This window comes from Benincasa hispida, chromosome 2, assembly GCF_027475165.1.
Source record: "Benincasa hispida cultivar pf3 chromosome 2, pf3_genome.v1.1, whole genome shotgun sequence".
Taxonomy (NCBI): domain Eukaryota; kingdom Viridiplantae; phylum Streptophyta; class Magnoliopsida; order Cucurbitales; family Cucurbitaceae; genus Benincasa; species Benincasa hispida.
This window is the reverse complement of record NC_143479.1, coordinates 46294930-46300772: the sequence shown is the minus strand read 5'-3', so window position 1 is coordinate 46300772 and position 5843 is coordinate 46294930. Positions and strand designations below refer to the sequence as shown.

At 40.4% G+C, this 5843-nt stretch overlaps 1 pseudogene; it reads right to left on the bottom strand.

Moving 5' to 3' along the window:
* Positions 1–3236: 3236 nt before the first annotated feature.
* LOC150037939 (uncharacterized) lies at positions 3237–4994 on the bottom strand (annotated as a pseudogene).
* Between the last annotated feature and the right edge of the window lie 849 nt (positions 4995–5843).

Sequence of the window (5843 nt, the reverse complement as noted above, 5' to 3'; positions counted from 1 at the left end):
AAACTTTTCTTGCATTCGTCATTAAAAACAAAGGCCACGTCTTTTTGGAGAAGGGAGGTCATCGGTTGAGCAATCTTACTGAAATCTTTAATGAACCTGCAATAGAACCCTGCATGACCAAGAAATGAATGAATCTCCCTCACATTTGTGGGGTAAGGGAGCTTAGCAGTAACATCAATTTTAGCATGATCTACCTCTATACCATGCTCAGATACTATATGTCCTAAAGGTATGCCATGAGAGGCCATGAATGACACTTTTCAAAATTCAGAATAAGGTTAGACTCAATGCATTTTTATTTTTCTAGAACCCTAGACAAATTAAACAGACAATAAGCAAATGAGTCTCCATATATAGTAAAGTCATCCCATAAAAACCTCCATGCATTTTTCAATATACTCAGAAAATATGGACGTCATACAACACTAAAAGTTACCAGGAGTGTTACATAGTCCAAATGGCATTCTTCTGAAAGTGAAGGTGCCATAAGGACATGTAAATGTCGTCTTCTGTTGGTCCTCTTGATTTATCAGGATCTGATAGAAACCAGAAAAACCATCAAGAAAACAGAAGAGGAGCTTTCCAACAAGCCTTTTGAGCATATGATCAATAAACGGAATGGGGAAGTGGTCATTTCTAATTACAACATTTAATTTCCTAAAATCTATACACATCCTCCACCCATTCTAGACTCTAACAGGAATCAAACTACCCTCATCATTTTTAACAACAGTAGTAACTATTTTCTTAGGCACTACATGAATAGGACTGACCGATTCGCTATTAGGGTTAGGATAGATAATACCTGCATCTAAGAGTTTGAAGACCTCTTTCATAGCAACCTCATTCAAGATAGGATTCAGACACCGTTGGGGCCGTCGACAAGGCTTAGCTCCATCTTCCAAAGAGATTCGATGCATGCATACAACGGGACTAATACCTTTAATGTCGGCTGATGGCGGGAAATTAGAAGTCAATTTTACTCGAAAACCAAAATCCCGTGGACGCGGTATGCGATGAATGTTCCTAAGATATACGTTGATAGTCATGCGTCGATGATCATGCATTGGACGGATAATGCGTTAACGAATGTATGTGATGACCATGTGTCTTGCCACAAGTTTTCTTACGCTGGAACCAAGTATAATTCCAACGCAAGTTTCTTGGGTAATTCGAGGTCGAACCCAGGGACTTGTAGCTATATGTATGCGGTAATGTGCATGCGACGGTTTAAATAAAAGAATGGAGGGGATGTTACTAAGTTAATCCTACTCCTACTCCTATCTAACAGACAACACAATGAGAATATGCATGAAAGGTAGAGATATGACAAACCTTGACATGAAATAAATGTGTGGGAAAATAGATAAAATGCGAAGATGATTTCATTGCAACCCTTAAGAGTGACCGCAAGGGCAACCTTAGTCAACGCAAGCCATGCGATCATGGAATATACATACAATAGTAAACCACCTCTCGGTGCGAATGCTACGGCTTCTAATGCTAGAACGCATGCGATATATGCGATAAGTCTATAGGACCTACACATAAGCCTCTATTCTCATTTATGCGATGACAGAGTGACACACACACAAATAAGGCGACCACATAATATCATACTATTCCTAGGGTGCATGCGATGCAGTGTTGACAGACAGAGCTTATCTCTAAGTCCCTATCTCTTGCTTATGCCGATCTAATCTCGCTCTCTAGAGTCTAGATTCTAACCTAGCTCTCTCGAGTCATTAGGTTCTTTATTTAGACTCTCTCTCGAGTAGCTTTAAAGGGGTGTTGGGCACAACATAAAACAAGACAAACACATGAACTTGGTTGACGCAAGATTACTCCTATCTCTAGTGAACAATGCATGCCTTGCTTAATGCGTCCAACCATTTATCCTCCCGGGTAGTTGACTGTTGCTGACTTTACTCATAGACAAGCAATGCGTTAGCCTATAGACAGGCATTGCAGCAGCTTCACACTAAGCAAATAAGATTACTCACACACTCGAGCAACGCACACCTCTAGATGGGTTGCTACATGCTTCATATTCCTAATCCACATGACTAAGTATGCAATACCCAAGCACTCCCACTAAGTGTTGCAATGAAAGTAAAGATGTTAGCAAAGAAGATGGAGATGGAGTCGAAGGAACAGAGAAATGCATTGAAAACAGATTGTATTAATTCCTTAATTCCAAAATGTCATATAATACAATATGAGAAAACAAAGGGAAATGAATTGACCGGCTGGAAGCAAAGATTTGCTCCCAGTGGATGTGCGTCAAGGTTGCCGGTGGTGTCATGGATGGGCAGAGGAGCTGACTCTCTTGAGATCTAGCTCCGATCGAAGGCTCCGGTCGTCACTCGGAATGGATGAAGGAGGTGAAGAACTCTCAGCCATCTTCTCATGCATTTGTCTGGATTGCAAGGATCTGCCCTAGGCGAACCTCAGGCGAAAACCTTGGATCCTTTGAATTTCTGCTCATCGACTTCTATTTATAGAGCTTGGGTCGCCGACAACATTAATTTGACTGCTTTGAGTCTGACATTCGGCGCGTTAGTCCTTTCTGAACCTTTGCCACTAACGGCATGGTAGGTGAAATGTTAACATCATCTTTTGGTCTTTCTAGAGGTAGATGCGTTGATGTGTTCATTCCACCTACCTTGCATTGATCTCAATAGAATGTGTTGTCGCATAGCCGCAATCATTCAATGGCTGCATTCGCTTAATACCGCAACTCTACATGATGACCACAATCACTTGACGAGCGCAACTCCCATGCGATGGACACATACGGCTGATTACCACAACATCCATGCGTGATCAATGCGTTTCCTTTGGCGATGGAGTGTTTCTCCCCATCCGGTCGTCTATGCGGTGGTCCAGTTTTTGCGTTTGCATTCATTTCCTACATTAGCTACAAAAATAGAACATTGAACGCATAATTAACGCAAAATAACGGGTTAGCTGAGATTAGATATGCTGATCGACGCAAACTCTTTTTCTCGTGAATTCCTAACATGATTGACACATATTCTACCTAACAACCTTCATAATTCTAAGTAAAAGGCTTAAGATGACATACATTCCTGTATGTAATCATCGGCTAGCATCCATTTAATGGCCATTTTATATTTCTGCAATACCTCAACTAGCTGCTTTTCTTGTTCCTCAATTAGGTGCTTGGAGATAATAATAGGCAAGGTCTCAACTTCCCCCAGATAGGCATACTTTTAGTGGTCTGGAAGCTCCTTCAGCTCTAATTTAGGTGCTTGTAAAACAGAAGGAAGCACCTTGTCAGAAGATTCAACATCAGAACATGAGGGCATACTTACCGGCTCTGTCATGGACAAGGTGGCAAGCTCCCCAAGGGGGATCAAATCTCTTGAGTCATCCTCATCGTTATCATAGACATCTCATATAACCTCCTGCTCAAGACAGTCAAACACATCAATCTGGCACAAAGAATGTACTTACCCTATGGTGGAAGTGTTCATAGCATCGAAAATATTAAACTTGACCAACTCACCATCGAACTCCACAGACAAAGTGCCCTCATTTACATCAATATTAGTCTTGGTCATCTTCATAAAAGGCCGCCCAAGCAAGATTGATGCAGATGGGATGGACGTGGGCTCTTCCATCTTAAGAACATAGAAATCGACAGGAAAAAGCAACTCATTGACCTAAACTAGGACATCCTCTATGACTCCTAATGGGTGAATAAAGGACCTATCTACTAATTGTATGACAACTTCAGTTTCAGTTAAGTCCTTTAATTTTAATTCTTGATCAATCGAATAAGGCATAACGTTTATAGATGCACCCAAATCTAGCATGGCCCTATCAATTTTCTTTTTGCCTATGATGCAAGGGAGAGAAAACATACCTGGATCCTTCTGTTTTTCTGGTAAGTTTTTCTGTAGAATTGCAGATACTAATTGACTTACCACCATTCTCTATTTTTCCTTGGCTTGTCTTTTCCTCATGCAAAGCTCCTTAAAAAATTTGGTATATTTGGGGATTTGCTTGACGACATCGAGGAGAGGAATATTTATCTCAACCCTTCTAAACATCTCAAAAGCTCCTTGTCCTTGTCTGCAATTGCTTCCTTTGGCCTAGCAAGACTGGAAGGAAAAGGGGCTTTAGGTACATATGCATCTAAAGGGGGATAAGAGTGAGATGATATTCCCTATTTATTTTGTGGTGGCAAAACGGTCTGACTAAAGAAGGAATTTCTGGTTTCTCCAATTTTGGCTCTTTTATGGACTCAACAGGTAGCTTCAACTCTTTGCCACTCCTCAATGTGATTGCACTAACATTCTCTCTAAGCATTGACTCAGGTTGGGACGGAAGTTTGCCAAACCGTCTATCTAATTTGCTCATAGAGGTGGCTAGTTGTGAGAATTGGCTCCCCAAAGCTTCAATGGCTTTCCTTGTATCTTGCTGAAAATGTTGTGTATCCTATTGAAATTTAAAGGAGTTGTTAGCGAGAATTTTAACAATGTCTTCCAAGGACATACCTGAACTAGGCGGAGCTCCATGATTAGGCTGGGCCTATCATTTTGTCCTCCCCATTTGTAGTTTGGGTGGTCTCTCCACCCAGGATTGTAGGTCTGACTAAATGGGTCCCGCCGTCTGTTTTTCCCATTATAATTGTAGCCTCCAACGACATTCACCTCAGAAATTGCTCCTTGCAGAGCACTTGGGCAAATGTCAGCTAAATGGCTAGTTCCATGACATACTTGGCAAACAGCAGCAAGTTGTCCAATCTTCACTTTTTCCAACTGTTTCACAATAGAAACTAAGTCAGATATTTCTTTCTTAAGTTTACTTACCTCATTGGCGGACTTTACACTGACTGCAACTCTAGTTCCAAACTGTTGAGAATTTATTGCCATAGTAGCTATCAAGTTCATTGCCTCAGTCGGTGTTTTATTGACTAAGGCTCCTCCTGCAGTTGCATTTATGTTGCTTTTGTCAGTCTGCATCAGTCCCTCATAAAAGTACTGGATCAAGAGTTGGTATGAGAACTGATGATGTGGGATCTTGGCACAGGTCTTTTTTTTTTCCCAATATGATTCAGCGTACAAGAAAACAACATTTGTTGGTGAAACTCTTCTAGAGTGACAATCCTATACCCACTACCAAATTGGAATGGCTAAAACATTTACAGTATGGATATGACCCATTGCCCCTGTTCATAGGCATCTGAATCCTTTGAAGATTGGTGGATGTCTTACTTCTCCTACCTTGTTATTCCTAAAAAAAATGGATAAAATTAAAGGCCACTCTGCAGAAGAAGTCAGCTTCCTCCTATTTCTTCTTCCAGTTAAAGAACACACAGATTTTTGTAGTTCCCCACTAATCCTTGATAGAAATAACCCTTACGAAAAGAATATAATTAAAATTCTAGAAACCTAATTGAAGTATCAATACTGAAATTGAAAGGAAAACTTAGAATTGCCCAACAATAAACAAACTGATTCTATGTCCAAATGGTGCAGAAGTTATTGAAAATGGAGAAAACGAGTAACTCACTTGGATGGAGGCTGGATGCAGTCTGATTGAAGGGAAGCATCAGCAAGAAGAAAAAGGATGAACAAGGATATTTTTTTTCCATTTTTTTAGGGGGGGGGGGGGATGCCCGGGGGCGGGAATTGGGTTGTAAAAGGTGACCGAACCAAGTACAAAGGGTAAAAGCAATGCATTTCATTACTGACATTTCTTTTCTTTTTTCTTTTTCTTTTTTTTAAATTAATTTTGACAATTTCTTATTACGTTGGGAAAATTTCATGGAATAACCCAAAAATAAAAACTTTTCTATGGATGTTTCTAAA